We start from the raw sequence: 23,425 nt of genomic DNA, 5'->3' as shown, positions 1-23,425 counted from the left end.
CAGAATCTAAAGTCAAAAGGGAAGTCCATTCTGATGATCGAAAATGGAAAGAGACAGAACAAAAGACCCACCAACCAGGGTGATAAAGGGAAATGCAAGGAAGTTTCCAAACCCAAACTCATTGCTCCTGCTTTGAAGCCTAGTGGAGGCATAGCAAAGGAAGGCACCTGCTTCCATTGCAGTAAGACCGGACACTGGAAGAGAAACTTCCCAAAGTACCCGAAAGATAAGAAGAATGGAGTAGAGACTCCAACTTCAGGTATTTTTTTTATTGAAATTAATTTATCTACTTCTGCATCATGGGTATTAGATACTAGATGCGGTTCTCACATTTGTACTAATGTGTAGGGGATAAAAAGGAGTAGAGATTTGGCAAAAGGTGAAGTTGACCTACGAGTTGGCAATGGAGCAAAGGTTACTGCTTTAGCCGTAGGAACTTATCTATTGACTTTACCTAGTGGTTTAATGATTCAGTTAGAGAAATGTTATTATGTACCTGCAATTAGCAGGAATATCATTTTTGTTTCTTGTTTGGACAAGTTTGGTTTTTCATTTATAATAAAGAAAAATTGTTTCTCCATTTATTTGAATGATATATTCTATGCTACTGCACAAATGAACAATGGACTATATGTCCTTGATCTTGAATTGCCTATTTATAACATTAATACTAAAAGGATGAAACCTAATGAGTTAAATCTAACTTACCTTTGACATTGTCGATTAGGCCACATAAATGAGAAACACATTTCCAAACTCCATAAAGATGGACTCTTGGACTCTTTTGATTATGAATCATATGAGACATGCAAATTTTATTTAATTGGAAAGATGACAAAGTCTCCATTCACAGGAAAAGGTGAAAGATCTAATGATCTTTTGGCCCTCATACATACTGATGTATGTGGACCACTAAACATACCAGCCAAAGGAGGTTTTCAGTACTTCATCATATTTACTGATGATTTCAGTAGATATGGTTATATGCATTTAATGAAACACAAATCAGAGTCCTTTGAAAAGTTCAAGGAATTCAAGAATGAAGTACAAAACCAACTAGGTAAGAATATTAAAACACTTCGATTAGATCGAGGTGGTGAGTATTTAAGCCTAAAGTTTGATGACCATCTGAAAGAGTGTGGGATCCTATCCCAACATACTCCTCCTGGAACACCCCAACGGAATGGTGTATCTGAGAGAAGAAATCGAACCTTGTTAGACATGGTCCGATCCATGATGAGTCACACCGATCTTCCAAACTCCTTTTGGGGACATGCACTATTGACAACAGCTTACACACTTAACCGTGTTCCATCCAAAAAGGATGAGAAGACACCATATGAGATATGGAGTGGTAAGAAACCACATATGTCTTACATGAAGATTTGGGGTTGTGAAGTTTACGTGCAACGACAAATTTCAACTAAGCTTGAGCCCAAATCTGAAAAATGCTTATTTATGGGGTATCCTAAAGAAACAAGAGTGTATTACTTCTACAATCCTTCGGAGGGCAAAGTGTTTATTGCTCGAACTGGAGTTTTCCTAGAAAAGGATTTTATTTCCAAAGGAATCAGTGGGAGGAAAGTAGAGCTTGAAGAAATTCAAGAATCACAAAGCATTGATACACCTATGGAGGAACTCATGGATCAAGATGAGCCTGTGATCTACCAAGAGGTCATAACTGGTCCCGAGTATGAGAAGTTGCTAGAAGCCATGAAATCTGAAATGGATTCCATGTACACAAACCAGGTTTGGACCTTGGTAGAGCCTCCTGTAGGAGTTAACCCTATAGGATGCAAGTGGGTCTTCAAAAATAAGACTGACATGGATGGTAAGGTACATACCTATAAGGCAAGACTGGTTGCAAAATGATATAAACAAATTCATGGGGTTGACTATGATGAAACCTTTTCACCAATTACAATGCTTAAATTTGTTCGGATTTTACTTGCTATCGCTGCATATCATGATTGTGAAATATGGAAGATGGATGTCAAAACTGCTTTCCTTAGTGGGAATCTTCTTGAGTATGTGTACATGACACATCCTGAAGGATTTGACATACCAGAAGAAGCCCAAAAGATATGTAAGTTACAAATATCAATCTATGGATTGAAGCAAGCTTCCAGAAGCTGGAATCTTCGTTTTGATGAAATAGTAAAACAATATGGATTCATCAAGAATAAAGATGAGCCTTGTGTCTACAAGAAGGTTAGTGGGAGCACAATCGTCTTCCTTGTATTATATGTAGATGATATATTACTCATTGGAAATGATGTCCCTACCCTACAACAAGTAAAGTCTTGGTTGGGGAAATGCTTTTCTATGAAGGACCTAAGTGAAGAAGCCTATATATTAGGAATCGGGATCTATAGAGATAGATCATAAAAACTGCTTGGCCTAAGTCAGAGTACATACATAGACAAAGTACTGAGACACTTTAATATGCATGATTCCAAGAAAGGATTCATACCTATGCAACATGACATGTGTCTATCAAAAACACAATACCCTTCAATTAAGGAAGAAAGGGATCGCATGAATAAGATTCCATATGCATCTGCAATAGGATCTATCATGTATGCCATGTTATGTACTCGACTGGATGTCTCATATGCTTTAAGTGCAACGAGTAGGTACCAATCTGATCTCGGTGATGCTCATTGGGTAGCTGTCAAGAATATCCTTAAGTATTTGAGAAGGACTAAGGACTCATTCTTGATATATGGAGGTCAGGAAGAGCTTGTTGTAATTGGATACACCGATGCTAGCTTCCAGACAGATAAGGATGACTTTAGATCGCAATTTGGTTATGTGCTTTGCTTAAACGGTGGCGCTGTGAGCTGGAAAAGTTCAGAGCAAGATACAGTTGCTGATTCTACAACCGAGGCCGAGTATATTGCTGCCTCAAGTGCAGCAAAGGAAGCTGTTTGGATCAAAAAGCTCATTAGTGAACTTGGCATAGTTCCTAGCATTGTGGATCCCATTGATCTCTATTATGATAATAATGGTGCTATTGCACAAGCTAAGGAGCCTAGATCTCACCAAAGATCCAAACACATACTTAGGCGTTATCACCTCATTCGAGATATAATAGATAGAGGAGATGTTAAAATATGCAAAGTACCAACACTTGACAATATTGCTGACCCACTAACAAAGCCTCTTGCACAGTTGAAGCATGATGGCCATACTAGATCTATGGGCATTAGGGGTATGCCTGATTGGCTCTAGTGCTAGTGGGAGATTGTTGGTGTAAGCCCTAGAGGCCAATACTTTTGGTACTTGTATCAAATTGTTTATTAATAATAAAAGGTTTTTTCTTTATTATATTTGTTTAATAAAGTCCCTAGAATAGATAGTCCGTTTAATGTATCCAATGTGACTTAATCATGAGATCCCATTAAACATAAGGACACTATTCTTAAAGTATCTGCAGTCGAGCTTTGTTGTGAAGTGGGATAACATTAAAACATTAAGACTGTTATGTATATAGACTGATGATGACATCTCATGGATCATGGATAAGAAGTTATCAAGTCTTAAACATTAGTATGAATATTAAGAGTAATATTTATACTAGATTGACCCGCTATGAGAAACCATATAGAATGTTATGCAAAGTGTCATAAGTTATTCTCATGGTGATAGTGGTGTATACCACCCTTCGACCTGAAACCACTATGGACCCTAGATGTAGAGTCGAGTGCTTTATTGTTGATCAAACATTGTCCATAACTGGATAACCATAAATACAGTTTATGGGTACTCCACGAAGCATGTTGAGGGACATGGGTGACCTAGATGGAATTTGCCCATCCTGCGTAACAGGATAAATGTCTACGGGCCCAATATTAAACTAGACAAGGATGACACGGTCTATGCCTTGTGTTCAATATAGACATAGGGGCAAAAGGGTAATTGTATATATAAGTATTATCACAAAAGGATTTGTCAGATCACATGAAATTTTCGTGTATTGGGTAGCAGTGATGTGTTGCTAGATACCGCTCATTATTTATTATGTTAAATACGTGATTTAATATAATTTCTAATGTCACGAAAACCTACAGGGTCACACACAAAAGGACAGATCGATGAGAGATAGAGTAACTAAGAAACACCCTAAGGTACAGTGCACTTAAGTGAATTGTAGAACATCGTAAGGTACGGTGTACTTAAGTAGAATACAAAATATGGTAAGGTACCACACACTTAAGTGATTTTGGCATATCATAAGATATGGGCCACATACACTTAAGTGGGTTTTTTAGCTTGCAGCCCACACAAGTGGTTCTATAAATAGAACCCTTGTGCAGAAGCATTTGTGTAGTTGTAATTTCGTTTCTCTCTCTCTCTCTCTCTCTCTCTCTCTCTCTCTCTCTCACACTCACTCAAAGCCTTCATTCGTAGCAGCTAGCACTGAGATTAAAGGAATCTGTTCGTGTGGACTAAGTAGAGGCATTGTCAGCATTCAACGTTCGTGATCGCTTCGTAGATCTGTATCAAAGTTTTCAATCGCCACAAGAGGTAACGATTCTATCACTGATCATGCCTATTCCTAAGGATCACTAAAGGAGAAATTTTTAAATTCCGTTGCGTTTTGGGTCGCTCTTCTCCTTCACCTTCGACTAAAACTCATTTTGTCGAAATAATCATTTTCATGTATTCTTTTCAGAATATTTTCCTTGGCCTTTCTAGTTCATCTCAAACATTTCCTTAGCGTTGAAATTCCAGCTAACAGCCTCACATAGTAGTTTCTCGCCCTGACTTGGGTACTCTGAGTTCTATAGAGTTTTTGGAATGATATTGCCACATGATTCCTAGCCAAATGTCTCGTATTCAACACTTAAAACTCAACACAAAATGTCTCGTATTCGACACTTAAAACTCAACACCAAATGTCTCGTATTCAACACTTATGGTCGAACGATGAGTTTGTCGCACATCATCATGTGTCCTTAGTGTTATATCCTCTTGGCCGAACTCTGCATGTCGAGAATTTCCAAGCTAACAACATGGTAATGAAGCGGGACATAGACGGGGGAAGGTTTAAGCATTACCAAGCCAACCCTGCTTTCTTGTACCAACCTCGTTTCCAGTCGAGGGTAACGAATGACCACCCACCACCGCTTTCGACAAAAAACATATTTCTCCATCCCACTCTGCATCCATCGCAGAAATTATAATTTTTTAAAACTACCTATTTTTTTTTTGCATATCTACACAAATAAGAAATAAAACTAAATATTAATTGAAGGCGGAGCAAATGCAAGGAAAATTAGATTTTTAAATTTGAAATAACATATCTTATTTTTTTCATGCCTACCCTCCATACTGTCACCTCTAAATTTATTTAAATGTACACTTTAATATTTTTAACTAGAAAGAAGATATGCTTAGCCGCTGCATCTTCGTCTTCCCCGCAATTTCCACCGTCTAGCCGTTGCGACTCTGTCCCACCGTGATCTTTCCATCTTCCCTCTCTTCTGTCACGACTTGACTTCTCCATATGTGAATTGCAAACTGTTTCTTCTTCCACCCCAGCGGTCGTTGGGCCACTGCGTGGGTGGAACTAAGCCTTTCGTGGTTCGTCGAAGGCGGATTCTTCATCCTCTCTATTCCGTTTTGGCTCTTCGTTTTGTTTATTCATATTTGAGCCTCTCAAAGAACAAAAAGTAAGATTCTCAAGTTAAGTTATATAACTTAATTCACTTGTGAACCAGGTTTCACATTTTTCATACAAGGAATGAAAGGCAATGAGTCATTCATTCTACTGATTTCTTAGTGTGTGTGTTTTCACGATTTATCTAATGTAAATCACGAACTCACACACTTAATGAATCCCATATATTCAACTTAAGTAACAATCAAAGAAAATTTCATAACAAGTACTTACACTCCCTCTCCCTCTCACACACATATACACGCTTGCTTGATGCAATAATAGATGAAAATTACATAATATTTGCTAGATTTGATGAGTATAGAGATAGAGACAATAGAAAGAAAATGAACCATTTGAGGTGAAACCCTTCATCCAGATTGAGTTTCACAAGCTTGCTTGTTCTCTTAATCCAATCTTTTACCTTGAAATTAAAAAAAAAATAGAAAACAATAAACATTATTACATTTTTTATTAGATCAAGAATAGTTATTTTTGTGTATGTATTAACATAAGTTGAAAGGAATAGTACCTAATAGAAAACTTGCATGTTCTTGCACCAATTTCCATGTCATATTCACATGATGCTCCTCTATTAAAGTTAAACCAATATAATATCTGATAACATAAGCTCCATCAACCTCATAATGAGTCATGTAAGCCTTACCACAACCATTAACTGAATCTAGTAATTTACGATTCACTTCATTCACCAAATATCCATGATTCATCTTTTTCCCAATATAATAACAACCTTCACTTGCATTATCAATGTTAATTGCTGATGGATAAATCCTAAAGTAAACCAAAGCGAATCTCGTCGACACAACAATTTCAAACCTCTCATCTTTCCTCACCAGTTCTTCAAATGTTTTAGCCATTTCCACATGATTCCTCAGAAACTTCTTGAGATTTTCAACGTCGTGTATACATGCGTTTTTGACGCCATGAGATTAGTATGCAGAATAGTTCTTTCGACAGATGATGCCATGAAATTAACAGTTTAGTTGATAAGTGTTTTTCGACACTTCGACAGATTGATGGTTCGACATTTCGACAAGAGAAGATGTTTGCAGATGAAAAGACGTCTTTGACAAGTATAGATGATGTTATGGTATTTCGACAAATTCGACAAGTCTGAAGAGACGCATCATTTCGACGTAAAGCATAAATTCAAATTCAAAAGAGTTATGACGCTTGGCAGAAGACGCGTGGAAGCACCTGGCGAAAGGAAGTCATGCAGAAGAGCCAAATGTCATAGTTTTAGGATTTATTCGTTAATAACCGTTATTTTGTTTGTATATAAATAGGATAGTTGTTATCAGAAAAAGGGTGTGAAAACTTGTACAAACATTCTTGCAAAATACTCAAAGTACCCGTGTGAGAGAAAAGAGTCTTATCTGGAAAATGTACGTGTGAACAAACACCATTTCTTTAAAGTTTTATCTTATAAATTTCAAAGTTCTTTACCAAATTTTCCTTTACATTTGCAAGTTATTTATCCTCTGTATTTTCTTTTCGACAATTTATTTTTCGCCATTTATCTTAGTCTTGTTAACTTTGTTTTTACTTACGCACTTCTAGTCAATATTTTTTCGACATGAGAGACTTAGTAAACCAAATAAAGGATACAAAGGTCATTCTAGAGATTTACAACGTTATTTAAATTTGCACATGTCCTAGGATTTGTATGGTTGATCCTGCAAGTAACCCAATTCGACAAGTTTTGGAAAACCAGAGGTTGTTCGTCAAAATCAACTTCGAACAAATTGGCACGCCCAATGGGACCAGTGCAAAATCTAAAATTTAAATAATCTTTACTTAAGGTTTCTTCTTCGTTGTGTGAGACTAAGAAGCGGTAGATTGGCCGTATCTGACGTAGAAAGACCTAAACAAACGAGAGTAAGGAAAATGGCGAGTCAGCCAAATAATCCAAATAATTCTAATCCAAATGAAGTCGTCCCAGTATCCAACCCTGTCCCTTCGACAGGAGGCAATGTAGGATCATTCCCTGTGTCAGAGGCTGTGCCTTCGTCAACAGGGTCAATACCAACGGTTTCAATATCGCAAAATGCGTCTAGTTCGTCCATTAGGGCGCAACAAATGCCTGTTGGGACACCTCCTCCTATAGGGAATACTTTTAGGCCTTTTGTGACAAATTTTTACCATGCCTCTGCCTGGTAGGGAGCAACCATTTGGAATGCTAACTTCAGTAATGGCAAATTTACACAATTCGCCAGTATTGTATTCTGATGCTATCGCCAATATGTCTTCGCCATTACAAGGGTCGGGATATGGCAGAAACATGAATAGACTAAACCAACAACCACTTTACATGCCAGCGATAACAAATAATTTTGCGCAAGTAATTAGACAACAAATGGAAGAGAGTAATCATGATATGGTCCAAATGTTGACACAACAAATGGGGGCAGTGTTTAATCCTCTAATACAAAACACCACCCAAACAAACCAATTGTTGGCAGCGCAAATGACGCGCATTGCTGACTTTTTTGGGGTCCCTCAAACTCGACACAGAGAACAAGTGGTTCAAAACCCAGTGGTGGCAGTCCAAGAGGAGCCTACAATAAATCAAATACCGTTAGATAATCCCTAGGCAAACGTCAGAAACCAAGAGGATGTAGTCGAACAGCCTCGTGTCGAAATCCCTATTACACAAGAGCCTAGAAGGATAGTAATCCAAAGAGGCCAAGACGCTGATGCTATGTTGCAACAGCGAATCCGGTATAATAACTTGCCCGCCGAAAACAATTTAGCGACCATGGTCGAAACGATAATGGCACAAAATGAGGTGAACATGGGATTACAAAGGCCCAATTATGCTTCCCCACTGTCGGAATATATTCTGCAAGAAGAATTTCCACCAAGATGGAAAGTTCCCAAGTTCACAAAATTCTCAGAGGATACTAGTGAATCCACCATAGAACATGTAGCATGTTATCTGATCGAAGCAGGAGAGATAGCCCGTAATGAAAATTTGAAAATAAAATATTTTCCTAGTTCCTTGACAAAAAACGCGTTTACTTGGTTTACATCTTTGCCTGCAAACTCAGTATATACGTGGACCCAATTAGAGAGGTTGTTCCATGAACAATTTTACATGGGACAAACCAAAATAAGTCTGAAAGAATTAGCCAGTGTTAAGAGAAAACACTCAGAACCAATAGATGATTATTTAAATAGGTTCAGGTTGCTAAAGGCTAGATGTTTCACTCCGGTGCCAGAACATGAGTTAGTCGAAATGGCCGCAGGGGGCCTAGATTATGCTATAAGAAAGAAACTAGACACCCAGTATCTAAGGGATATGGCGCAATTAGCAGATAGGGTGAGACAAGTCGAAAGGTTAAGGGACGAAAAATTCAGAGCGAATAAGAATAAAAAAAAGAGGGTGGCTTATGTAGGGGTTTGTCAAGATGATGAATACGACGAAAACGAACCAAGTAACTTCGATGAACAGGAGATTGACTTAGCAGAACTAAAGCAAGGCCCACCATATTCGTGTAAAGTACTGACTTCGTCGAACGGAAACCCAGTCGAAGCCAATGATAAGTTCCCCAAAAGAACTTATACGTTCGACATCACCAAATGTGACAAGATTTTCGACTTATTGGTTAAAGATGGTCAATTAGTAAAACCACCAGGCGCTAAAGAACCGCCTGTGGAACAACAGAAAAAGAGAGGTTTTTGTAAATACCATAATTTTCTGGGCCATAAAACGTCTCGTTGTTTCCTTTTCAGGGATCTCGTTCAAAATGTTATCCGTGACGGAAGGCTAAAGTTTGGTGATAAGCCAAAACAACAGATGAGGATTGATTCGAATCTCATGCAGCCAGTCGAAGCCCATTATGCTGAACCGTCCATTGTGAACATGGTGGAGGTTGAAGTTGCTCCTGGCGACAATTTTGAAATGATGGAGGCTGCTGGAGGTTTCGACACTAATATCAACATGGTTGAGATTGCTGATGATCTTACAAACCAGAACAAAGTTGAAGTTACTGAAGGCTTTGACGACCAAAAAAAGTTGGAAACTACTGAAGGTTTCGACCAAAAGGACAACGACAATATTGCTGAAGATGTTATGGTTCGACAAGGAGCAAATTGGGATTGCTTGGGACAGCCAAGTGGGAAGTACGATTATCTTGCGAAATACACTGCGCCTGCAAGTTCTCGTATCAACATCAACGCAATCCAGCCAACGGGGTGGGGGAATTTACCTTTGAGCAACAATGAAAAAACAACTGAGACAACTGAGAATCTCCCTATCATCAAAAAGAAGGTTACTGAAGACCTCACTAGTGAAAACAAGGGTACTGAAGGCCTTGATCCTGATCAATTAAAGTTAGAGGATATCGCAAACTGCGTCAACACTATGGGAACTTTCAGTAAAGAGGTCACAAGAATCAAAGCAGAAGTTGTGGATGGTCCTATGAAGCCTGTGATCAGTGGAATTCTGCGTAGGGTAATGGAGGACCCCAAAAGAAATTGGAACAAGTGTTGTTGCAAACATGGTCCCAGGAACATATCTTGGTGTTGCTGCTCAGAAAAGGAGTTTGACCAGATACCAAGAGGTGTCGAAGTCGAAGAAGAAAGACTCATTAAAAAAATGAACGAATTAAGCATTGCTGACAAACGAAATGTTGGGGTAAATATGGTGGAAGTGTCTCAGAGAAACCAGGCTGAAGTGGATGAAGATCGTCGTCAAAAGGAGTACCAAAGGCTGGTGTATCCTAAAGAAGAGGAAAATCTAGTGGAATTCATCAAGAGGTGCCAAAAGATGGGGACTGAAGTGATGTTATGCCAACGTTGCAGTGCAATCTTCGACAGGAAGGCAGCAACCAATCTGGAAGCAGTGAATAAAGCCAAGAGAAAAGAAAATTGGGGGACAACAGGATATGACCCAAGAAAGAGTGATCATCACCAATGGAGGCGTGGAGAAAAATACCATAGCACCTACAAACCATCCAACAAAGCAACGAATGACAAATGGGTTCAACCCATTAGAGATGCTCAAGGACAGAAAAAGTGGAGAAATTTTGAAGTTCAGAGAGGCACTTCGATGGAAAGTAAGAGGAAGTGGAGAAGCACAAGCCAAGACATACCCTTCAGAAAACTACAAAGGAAAAAAATCCCATGTCAAGATCTCAGTGGAGGAGATTCCAGAGGCAGAAGAGGGTAGAAAAATAAGCTGCAGAAAAAAGCATGATTGGAAAAGATGCTGACAGCAAAGATAAAGCAGAATCCAGTAACAATGCTCAAATAGAAAGCAGAGAGGAGTCCTCCCACCAGATCAATCCTGGCAGCATGGTCGAACCGGTGGTGTCGAAAGAGAAAATGCAAGAAGATGACGAAATAACTGACAACTTCGAATCTGACTCAGAAGCGTCCTTTAATGTGATCTGCAATGTGGTTTCTGTCCTCCCTAGAGATTATGATAGAATCATGGAGATCGAAGACGAGGAAGACGAGATGGAAGAGGAAACAATGGTACACATGCCCGTTTACTACTACGTCATGAACAATGGTTGTGTCGAAGAGCAGAATGCTTTCTTCGAAAGGCCAGATGATTCCATGAAGGCATATTTAAAGCCTTTGTTCATAAAAGGAAAGGTTGAGAATGTAGGTGTAAACAAGATACTGGTAAATGGCGGAGTAGCAGTAAATTTGATGCCTCATTTCATTCTAAAGAAGATTGGGAAGGATGATTCAGACGCAAAACCTCACAACATGGTGCTGTCAAACTATGAAGGAAAAGTAGGAACCACTATGGGCGTTATCCAGGTGAATTTGACTGTTGGAACCATAACAAGGCCAACAATGTTCATGGTCATTGCTTCAAGGGCGAATTACAACTTACTACTTGGAAGGGAGTGGATTCATGGTGTAGGAGCCGTACCTTCTTCAATGCATCAGTGAATAGCCATTTGGAGGCCAGACGGGATTGTCGAAAACATTGAAGCTGATCAAAGCTATTTCATGACAGAGATGAACAATGTTAACAGTCAAAGTTTCGACAAGAACCTGGCTCACATACCTCCGTGCAGCCCAGCCGAGTTCGACCTAAAAGCAACAGACAACGCCTACTGCTCCATGTACCTTCATCCTACACATGGTTTTCAGTGGGACAAAGAAGTGATTGGCGAATCTTACATGTGGGGGACTACTCATATAGTGCCAACAGGATGGGGAAGCGAGTTCGATGATGATGAGTAAAGAATCAGCGCTCGAAAGAATTACGGCTTACATAGCCGAAAACAAACTCAAAGAGGCCCTTGAGGATGAAGTAAAATATATGGCTGTCGAAGCCAACAAAGAAAATCCCAACGAACAATGTCCCAAAAGAGACGTTGCAGAAGATGATGCTAACAACCAGATGGGCGAATGGCAACACCAAAAGCTTGACGCCATTTATGATTACGAACCTCTGGGGTTCGAAAAAGATCCAGTGTCAACTAACGTGAAGATGGTGGCGCAGGATCCATTAGAAGAAATAAGTTTAGGAGTGGGGGCAGAAAGTAGACCAACCTACATAAGCGCAAAGATGGACCCCCAGTTCAAAGTCGAAATAGTCTAGTTGCTGAAAGAGTTCAAAGACTGTTTCGCATGGGATTACGACGAGATGCCTGGTCTAGACAGAAGTTTGGTCGAATTGCAGTTGCCAATAATGGAAGGAAAGAAGCCAGTAAAGCAGACTCCAAGACGCTTCGCACCAGAGATTCTGTCGAAAATAAAAGAAGAGGTCGAAAGACTCCTAAAATGCAAGTTCATCCGCACAACCAGGTATGTCGAATGGATTGCAAATATTGTTTCTGTAATTAAGAAAAATGGCAAAATTAGGGTATGCATTGATTTTCGAGACTTAAATTCAGCTACCCCAAAGGATGAATATCCCATGCCAGTGGCAGAAATGCTTATAGATTCTGCAGCAGGCCACGAGTATTTAAGTATGCTAGATGGATACTCTGGCTATAATCAAATTTTTATTGCTGAAGAAGATGTTCCTAAAACAGCTTTCCGTTGTCCTGGAGCAATAGGAACGTACGAATGGGTAGTAATGCCCTTTGGTTTAAAAAACGCTGAAGCAACTTACCAACGGGCTATGAATTCCATTTTTCATGACTTTATTGAAACTTTCATGCAAATGTACATTGACGATATCGTGATCAAGTCTGTTTCAGGAAAAAGTCATATAGATCATCTTCGACAATCCTTTGAAAGGATGAGGAAGTTTGGTTTGAAAATGAATCCCCTTAAATGTGCTTTTGGTGTGCAGGCGGGTGATTTCTTAGGTTTTGTGGTCCATAAGAAGGGGATCGAAATAAATGAAAATAAAGCCAAAGCCATAATGGAGGCGAAAGCGCCATCAACGAAAAAGGGACTGCAGTCTTTGCTAGGGAAAATCAACTTTCTCAGAAGGTTTATCTCCAACCTTAGTGGAAAAACGCAAGCTTTCTCTCCTCTACTTCGACTAAAGAAGGAAGACTTTGCATGGGGGCAAGAACAACAAGCTGCCTTTGACAAAATCAAGGAATACCTGGCTAGTCCTCCAATTCTAATGTCTCCTTGTAGAAAAAGAAGTATGAGATTGTACATTTCGGCATCAGACAAAACACTAGGAAGTATGTTATGTCAAGAAGATGAAAATGGCGTCGAAAGGGCCATCTATTATCTCAGTAGAATCCTAAATGGTGACGAAGAAAATTTTGAGATATTCAATATAGATGATTCAGGAATTACAGACTGGAGAAAGCCCATCAAGGATTATCTACAAGACCCAAATCAGAAAGCCAAAAGAAAGATAAAATACAGAGCTTTAAGTTATGTACTTTTTGGAAACGAATTGTTCAAAAAGACTGCAGAATGAGTCTTGTTGAAATGCTTAGGCGAAGACGAAGCTTACATAGCATTGTCGAATGTGCATAGTGGAGCGTGTGGCGCACACCAAGCAGGTCATAAAATGAAGTGGTTATTATTTCGACAAGGAATGTATTGGCCAACAATGCTGAAGGACTGTGTCGAATTTGCAAAAGGATGTCAGGAATGTCAAGTACATGCAGGCATACCCCATGTTCCTGCAAGTGAGTTGCATTCAATTATAAAGCCTTGGCCATTTAGAGGCTGGGCTTTAGACTTGATTGGTGAAATTCGACCAGCCTCTTCAAAAGGGCAAAAGTACATTTTGGTTGGGATAGACTACTTCACTAAGTGGATTGAAGCTATACCATTGGTAAATGTGGATCAAGAAGCAGTCATAGATTTTATCCAAGAGTACATAATTTATAGATTTGGGATACCTGAAACAATAACAACAGATCAAGGATCTGTGTTCACTGGTAAAAACATGCAAAAATTTGCACAAGAAACATGATTTAAACTCCTTACTTCGACACCTTACTATGCTCAAGCCAATGGGCAAGTTGAAGCAGCCAACAAGGTAGTGATAAATTTGATCAAAAAGCATGTGGGGAGAAAACCTAGAAACTGGCATAAAACGTTAGATCAAGTTTTGTGGGCTTGTCGAACATCTCCAAAAGAAGCAACGAATTCGACTCCATTTAAATTGACCTATGGACATGATGCTGTTTTACCAGTCGAAATATATTTGCAATCAGTTAGAGTGCAAAGGCATCACGAAATCCCATCAGATATATATTGGAGTATGATGATGGACGAATTAGTTGATCTAGACGAAGAAAGGTTGCGTGCACTGGATCTAATAAAGAGACAAAAAGAAAGAGTTGAAAAGTTTTACAATAAGAAAGTAAAATTCAAGACCTTTTTAGTTGGTGATCTTGTCTGGAAAGTAATCCTTCCTATGGATCAAAAAGATAAATTAATGGGAAAATGGTCTCCTAAGTGGGAAGGACCTTTCCAGATTTTGAAAAGTTTTTCAAATGATGCGTATGAGATTGAAGAGATAGGAATAGACGAAAGAATCTTAAAGATAAATGGCAAGTATTTAAAAAAATATAAGCCCATATTGCAGGAAGTAAAAATAGCAGTAGAATAATTGTAAACATAATGGTGATAGCTTTGCCAAACAGAAATGGCAATCAAAGTTATTACAGAGAAAGCCTCAAAGGGCTGAGAATGGTTAAACTAATTCGACTATGGTTAAACTAATTCGACTACAATTTGAGACTAGCAAAAGTTTCCTTCAACGTGGCGAATTTCTTTCTCTGAAACTGGAGTCGATGATCACGAAGACTTTTGTGAGTAGAGAGAGTCTCAATCTCTTGACTAAGTTGCTGAGCCTGTTCTGCATGTCGAATACCCACCTTCAGTTCGTCGTCAATCTCATTCTACTTAGGTTACTGTATGGATGCTTTGCGCTTTTTCTCTTGGGAGATTTTTTCTTGAAGTGCTGCTATTTGTTTCTCCCATTTCTGGATATTATCATCACAAACAACAATTTCTTTGATATAAGTTTCAGAAAGCTGCTGCAGCTTTGAAACTTTGTCAGTCGAAGTTGCAATAACATCCTATTCAGCAATTTGAGTCTCAGATTTTGTGGAGATTTGTTGGGAAAGATCTCTTTGACGATGAAGGTCTGCAGTCGCCAAGTCAATGAGGGTCATCAGCTCCATCACAAAACTGCCAACCTCAGCAGAAGTTTCCAAGACGTTTATTTGTTTCAAAATTTTCTTGAGTTCAATGTGAGCAAGGGCGTTTTCTTCCAAAACTTTGAACAAATCAACATCAAGGATTTTCGTCTTAATCTTGGTCAAGATGTTGTCAAGAGATGGTGCTTCAGAAGTGGCCTCAGAAGTAGTCGAACTGCTCTGCGAAGAATCTTGAAAATTAAAACGAGCACTAAGCATGGCCTTCAGATATTCTAAGAGTTTCTGCACTTTGAGACTCTCAAGCTCTTCACGAGAAAAACTAGTCGAACCAGTTGATACGGCACTTCCTTTGGTCTGGTCGGGAGTGGGTTGAGCGTTTTGTCCTGAAGTTTGCCCAGCATCTGGTTGTTTCGACTGGTCATCCTCATCTTTAGCAGCTTCTTCTTCATGGTCCTCTTCGACCCCAGCTTCCATGTCAGTATCGTCGCCCTGATTTGCAGCATTTAATCCTGGATGAGGAGGAGATTCGTCTTCAGAAGCTTCACCCATTGTAGCGTCGAATTCTGCTACAGTCTGCCTGTCATGATCCATTGTATCTTCTTCTTGGACTGTCTTTTCCAGTATTTTCTCAGGGCTCCCTTCGACAGCCAGTTGTTTCTGGAAATAATTATAGGTTAGAAGAAAGAAATGCAATGAAGATGAACATAGATTGTCGAAATGAGGATTTACCTCAGGAATCTCAGTATTGAGACTAGATTTCCCACTCTCTGTATCCTTCGATTGAAGTTTGGCAGTTGGAGGATCTTTGTGAGCTGACTTAACAATAGATCTTTGGGAAGAGACCTTCTTGATTTTCTTCTTCTTTTGAGGAGGGGGGATTGGCTCTGGGGATTCGTCACCAGATTCTTCATTAGGAACTTTCTCCTCTTCTTTCTCCTCTTCATTCTTTCTTTTTTGGACTGATGGGGGTTTTCGACTTACCTAGTCATGCAGACCAAAGCCAGTTAGTTTCTTAAAAAGAAAAAGAATAAGTGGAAAGAGTGACTTTTGTACCTTTGTCGAAGGTTTCTTAGCAGCACTTGGTGACGCTTCGACAAAAGTTTTCTTGGTAATCCTTACGGCTAAGGAAAGAAAGGAGATTTAGAAACGAATATAAGAAATATATGATAACACAGTTAGAATAACAAAGAAAAAAAATCATGTTTTCTGTGAACACCTTCAAGAATGGGATCTTCCACGCGAACGTGTTCTATTCCAATATGAAGGTTTCCTTGGTATTCGTCCAGATGATACTTAGTCGGAACCACACACTCAGTAGGTTTTTTGTAATGTTGACGAAGAATTTTCATATAGTCCCCACAAACGAACAAATCTGGAAATGGAGGGCTAAATGCCACGCCAAATTTAGCAGTTGGCAAAGGAGGAAACTTTGGTGGATGACAACTGAAAGCCAGGTCATAGCACGCCTTTGGTCGAATATTTGAAGGCAATGACAATTTTTCAAACTTCTCCGTCAATTTATGTTTTAATTCTGCTGCTGCTTCGTGTATGGTTTGACTAAGATCATCAGGTCTATACGCAATTTCGAAATATTTTTGAAATTTTTGTATTTCTCTAATGTGTCTTTGAATACCTTTTTTGGTCCGATCCTGCACGAAAGCAAAAGCATTTGTTAAATGTGTAGTGAAGGTTGTTACGTCAAAAAATTTGGTAGAATAATAATCCTTCCACCACTCATCAAACTCAGAAGTACATAGAAAAGATGGTCGAAAGATCACTGGTCGAATGTCAAGAGAGTCATCAGTCAGTTTCTTCGACAGTTCTTTGCTCTCATCTTCAGTATGAAGGGAGTTGTAAAAAATGATGGATCCTTTCTTGGGAAATATGGGTCGAGGTTTTATTTGGATCAAGCCAAACTGTCTCGCAACTAGATTAGGTTGATAGACTATCAAAGCTATTTGGGTTTTGGTTGCGTTACGATGGGAAAAAAGGAGCCTGAGGGTTAAAAATGATTCCCAAACATCCAAAAATATATTTTCATCCTTCTGCATTTCCAAGGGCAGTTGTTGGGTAAACCATTCAGGTCCAATTTTCCTGCTAGCAAAGGGTGCCATGGTCGAAGTAAAATGATACCTTTTGGCAAACATCATGACATAACTTTTGAAAGCTTGTCGAAGGCTAATTCCTTCATCAGTTGGCGTTAGTTGCACCAACCTAGGCCATTCGACAATCCTGTCCTTCACTTCTTCTTCGTCCACTTCTTGTTCTACAGGAAGAGAAGCTTCAAAGGTGGCATTGAGCCATAATTGTAAAAGCTAGAAAGGTCCTGACAAATTGATTTTACCTTGGTCTTTGATGGTTTTCAAAAGATTTACACTCTCACTCAAAGATTCGTAAAGATTCGCCAAAATCATTTCACTTAAGCATAGTTTGGTGCATGCGTGAAGCTGATTGGCCATGGTGATGAATCTCTTGGCAACTTGGAGGGAACGAGAGCAAAACACATATTTTGATAGCCATAGAGTCAAAAAGGCTATGTGTTCGACATCCGAGACTTCTGTGGTACTCTTGTCATGATAATAAGACATAAATAAAGAGTATGGAGCAAAGCTAGTGTCGAAAGCGATGGTATCTTCGTTTAGGTTAGTGGGGTCGAAATCTATCCCATTGGGGCGAAGGCCAACGATGGTTGTTGCGTCGAAGAGAGTGGGCGTAACCATCCCACAAGGAAGGTGAAAAGTGTTATAGGTACTGTCCCAAAAATAGAGGGAAGCTAAAAGCATATTGGGGAAAATGTTGGGTCCTGCTCTCGACAATTGAATGAGGTCGAAAATACCTACTTCCTTCCAGAAATTGCCTTTAATCTTTTCGACTTTATCTAGCCAAGATAAATAGTCTGAAGGGTCTTTTGACTGTGGACAAGTCCTAAAGATTCTAGTATAATTCAAATAAGTTAAACTCAACTCTCCATCATCAGTTGTGCTTTGTGGGTCATTTGGTTCTACAGTTTTCTTTTGAGGTTGAGGTTTCACTCCAGCACCTATGGGTTTGGTATGAAAATAAGTAGGAAAAAATTCTTTCAAACGATCTGGCTTAATATTTGGATTAGGGAGTGGGCCTAACATAGCGTGACAAATTCCAGAAACAAGAACAGGAATTAATACTTGGGATTTATAGATACATTCTTTCTCTCTCTCATTGGGAGGTTCAGGAACATATTGTTGGTTTCCAATAGTCATTGGTCCTTTCAACTCATGCGCAGGAGGAAGAGTTAAATCTTGATTCTTCTTAGAATGTTTGCTGCTGGAAGATTTTTGAGGAGCCATTGTTAAGAAGAACAAAGAAGCTTTTTCTCAGGAAAGTTGAAGGTTTAAAAATGGATATGAAGAAAGAAGTTATGAAGCGTTAAAAAAGTTCAGAGAAAAGAGGTTATGGGTATTTATAGAAGGAAGATGATAAAAAACGCTTTGAAATTTTAATGATGATCGTGGGACACGCGGCTGAATTTCATGGTGATGATGAAGAGGTGGAAGTTGAAAAAGGCCATGATGTTAGGAAATGATGGAGGTAATGTCTGAACATGGGCTAGACGTGACATCTTGGAGAAAGTGTAATGATGAATCTATATTGGAACTTGAGATTACAAAAACTTGGAAATAATGAAATTAAATGACATGGCATCAAAACACTGGTTGACAACAAATGATTGTTTCTCCAAAATAGTCGAAACATCTTTGCTGGGGGGCAATTTGTATACATGCGTTTTTGACGCCATGAGATTAATATGCAGAATAGTTCTTTCGACAGATGATGCCATGAAATTAACAGTTTAGTTGATAAGTGTTTTTCGACACTTCGACAGATTGATGGTTCGACATTTCAACAAGAGAAGATGTTTGCAGATGAAAAGACGTCTTTGACAAGTATATATGATGTTATGGTATTTCGACAAATTCGACAAGTCTGAAGAGACGCATCATTTCGACGTAAAGTATAAATTCAAATTCAAAAGAGTTATGACGCTTGGCAGAAGACGCGTGGAAGCACCTGGCGAAAGGAAGTCATGCAGAAGAGCCAAATGTCATAGTTTTAGGATTTATTCGTTAATAACTGTTATTTTGTTTATATATAAATAGGATAGTTGTTATCAGAAAAAGGGTGTGAAAACTTGTACAAACATTCCTGCAAAATACTCAAAGTACTCGTGTGAGAGAAAAGAGTCTTATCTGGAAAATGTACGTGTGAACAAACACCATTTCTTTAAAGTTTTATCTTATAAATTTCAAAGTTCTTTACCAAATTTTCCTTTACATTTGCAAGTTATTTATCCTCTGTATTTTCTTTTCGACAATTTATTTTTCGCCATTTATCTTAGTCTTGTTAACTTTGTTTTTACTTACGCACTTCTAGTCAATATTTTTTCGACATGAGAAACTTAGTAAACCAAATAAAGGATACAAAGGTCGTTCTAGAGATTTACAACGTTAATTAAATTTGCACATGTCCTAGGATTTGTATGGTTGATCCTGCAAGTAACCCAATTCGACAAGTTTTGGAAAACCAGAGGTTGTTCGCCAAAATCAACTGCGAACACGCCGTAGCTTCGAATAACAATCCATAGTTTGAGTGAATTGAATTTCATACTCAAGGGTATTTTCCAATCTTTGGAACCCCCGGCTAACTCTGTGTATTGTGATCGGTTGCCGAAATTTAATTTGGTTTACTTAATTAACAGAATTTAAATTAATAATAATGATGTGATTATTATTATTGTCTTGTGGTTATCGGTTATGGCCTTAGTTTTCCTTTATTTTGTTTTGAGATTTTAAAATACGACCTGCGTGTCGTGCCTCTCTTTTAATCTCTTAATATAACTTCTTTTCTCATCTCACTCCCTCGTATGTAAAACGAGTTTCTTTTATGTAATGAAATGTTATGAAGAAAGAGAAGAGTGCAATATCAAAGGAGGACAACCTTGAAGATCTTGCTTGGAGAAGCTTAGATCGTTATTAACTTAGCTTAGGTTCTCTCATTGACTTGGGAGAACAATTGCACTAGGGGTCATAACTGTTTCATTTTGTATGTATGTTGATGCATGTGAATGTATGTTGATGCATGTGAGAGACGATTTATATGATAAATAAGCCGGTGAGATCAGAATAATTTCAAATTCCCTCAAATTAAATATTAAGTTTATGCTTTCCAAGTTTTAGCACTCATCAAGACTAGTATCGAATAATGTAGGTTTCGCCTACGCGAGGTGCATATTCTATATTAGTAAGGTGCGATGGGATAATTGTAATATCCAATTGCTAAAACAATGGGTCAAACTTAACTAAACAAATTATAATAAGATTATATATGTTTAGAAGCAAGAGTTAGAAATGATCCATGTGATGGATTGGAATAAGGAGTTATTCACCCAACTAAAATATTTGAGAGTTGTATTAGATACAATTAGAAGGAGTTCCTACCTAAATAACCTAGTTTTGTGTAATCCGCCTACGCGGACTTAAAACAAAGTGAAATTTGGATCTCGACCCACTAGAAAATCTTCCAACGGGATTTTCCGAATCAAATGGTGAGGGTCATTTGTTTTTAGTAAAATAGTGGGAGCATATTTAATTAAAGGCCTATTAAATATGTTATTGATACTTATATAAGCTCCATCAACCTCATAATTAGTCATGTAAGCCTTACCACAACCATTAATTGAATCTAGTAATTTACGATTCACTTCATTCACCAAATATCCATGATTCATCTTTTTCACAATATAATAACAACCTTCACTTCCATTATCAATGTTAATTGATGATGGATAAATCCTAAAGCAAACCAAAGCGAATCTCGTCGGCACAATAATTTCAAACCTCTCATCTTTCCTCACCAGTTCTTCAAATGTTTTAGCCATTTCCACATGATTCCTCAGAAACTTCTTGAGATTTTCAATGCCATAGCTTCGAATAATAATCCATAGTTTGAGTGAATTGAATTTCATACTCAAGGGTATTTTCCAATCTTTGTAATCAATCACTCCCTTTAAATCAGAATTAATGTTATGTAAGAATTCAAGATATGTTGATAGTGATTTTCTCAAAGCACTGTGATCTTTAACCCAAAGACAACAACATGCTAAGTTAGTCAAAAAACATTTATGAGCATTAAAACTAAAAGAATTTACATCTTCAATTCCATCAATGTAATATCTATATTCAGAACAAATACAAGTTGAACCTGCATAAGCAACATCAACATGAACACAAATATCATATTCATTTGCCATATTACACAATAACTTTATAGGATCAATAACATTGGTTGCGGTTGTGCCAACCGTTGCACATAAGTAACAAGGAACCAAACCATTTTCAACATCTAAAAGAATGGTAGAAAGAAACGATTCATGAGACAAAGTAAAAAAAATTGGACCCTTTAGTTTTTATGACTAAAATTTTGTGCATGAATTCCAACAATTTGAGTTGCTTTTTGAAGTGCACTATGTGTTTGATCAGAACAAACAACAAGTTTTCCAATATTTTATTTTACAATTTAAGAAAGCTTTTCATCTCCTTTAGCAACTAGTGTACACCAAATAGCCTCACATGTTGTACCTACCAAAACACCACCACCACCACATTCAAAATTTGATGAAAAAATGAAACATTTTGGTAAGTTTAGCATTTTTCCAAGCCAATTCATAACAATAGTTTCAAGCTCAGTTGCAGCTGGTGATGATAACCAATTGAATCCAACAACATTGAATCCATTGCTTAACATTTCACCAACAAACCCTGTTATGCTACCACTACTAGGGAAATAAGAATAATAGTTTGGACTCATCCAATGTGTGATTTTAGGGATTATATTTTGTTGAACATATTCAAGTACTGATTCAATGGATTCTGGTTGAAATGGAGGTGAAGGTGGTAGTATTTTTTCTAGGTAACCAGGTTCTACTTTGCTTAAAACAGGATAATTTTCAATGTTTTTGTAGTAATCTATGATAAAATCAATCATCATGTAGCCTTGTCTTTTGAATTCTTCAAGGTCTAGAGGATTCATGATTCTTGTTGATTTGATTTTGGGAGGATTGGAATCTGATATATATTAATTGTATATTTATCTTTATAACATACAACCCAATTAAGGATGACAAAATTAATGGATTAGATGAATTTAATTGGATTGTTAATGGGTGGATACTAATAAACATTAAAAAATCTTTGATAACATGCAAGAGATGTGTAGAGGTAAATTCATAATCATTAAGCTATGGATAAACTTAACGTCAAAAAAACCAGAGTCGCCACCACGCTTTTATTGTTTCCAAAGGAAAAGGGAAAAGTACGAACAAAACCCAAAAATAAGAAGTTTTCAAATAAAAACTAATAAAATGCCAGAGATTACAGGTAAGGGGGTTGGTTACACAGAGGGAAGGTGTTAGCACCCAAATTGTCCTAGGTACTCCTAGGGAGCCCTTTTCTATGTGTGCATGTGTTTGGGTATAAAATATGTTTGCAATAAATAGAGTGTGGGGATGAGAAAAGAATTCATTAATTATATTTTTGTATTTGACAAGACCTTCGGACTTGTGCCTACGTACCAACACAAAAATGAGGGATCAAAATCTCGTAGTTCGTGGTATCAATTTCAAAGTGGGTGAACTGCTTTTAACAAAAATTTAAGGTTAAAAGAGGCACAAAAGGCCTAAGAAAGTTTGAATGAGTGTTAGTTCTTTTTGTCTTTTGAAATTTTAAGTCAATATGATTAGATTCATTTACAAGTTTGATTTAAGAAAAGAGTTTCAAAAATGCAATGGCATAAGGCCAGAGTTTCTAATTTGCAACAAAGTCTAAGTTTAGAAATCACAACCAAAGCAGATTTTGAAAGGGGGGAGAGATTTAAAATTTAAGAAGTTGGGAGGAGATGAATAGACTAATCCTAAGCAAAAATTTAAAAGTTAAGAGATGAAAAGATCTGACCAATGGGATGCAATCCAATAGACAAGAATGTCATATAGAAACCCACTTTTCCTTTGGACTTTAAATCAAGCAATAACAATAAGTAAGAAAGATGAAGAGTAAGGCATCAAATAAAGACATCCACATCCAAGCTAGAAACTTCATAGTCTTCTTCATAATCTTCCCCATGTATCAGATGCCATACTCCTTGAATT

The 23,425-nt window shown here is 37.9% G+C and overlaps 1 pseudogene; it reads right to left on the bottom strand.

Moving 5' to 3' along the window:
* Positions 1-22,487, bottom strand: part of LOC127137922 (tyrosine decarboxylase 1-like) — a 108,763-nt pseudogene extending 86,276 nt beyond the window's left edge.
* Between the last annotated feature and the right edge of the window lie 938 nt (positions 22,488-23,425).

Source organism: Lathyrus oleraceus, chromosome 4 (assembly GCF_024323335.1).
Source record: "Lathyrus oleraceus cultivar Zhongwan6 chromosome 4, CAAS_Psat_ZW6_1.0, whole genome shotgun sequence".
Taxonomy (NCBI): Eukaryota; Viridiplantae; Streptophyta; class Magnoliopsida; order Fabales; family Fabaceae; genus Lathyrus; species Lathyrus oleraceus.
Note: the sequence above shows the minus strand (reverse complement) of the source record. Positions and strands in the feature narration are given on the sequence as shown.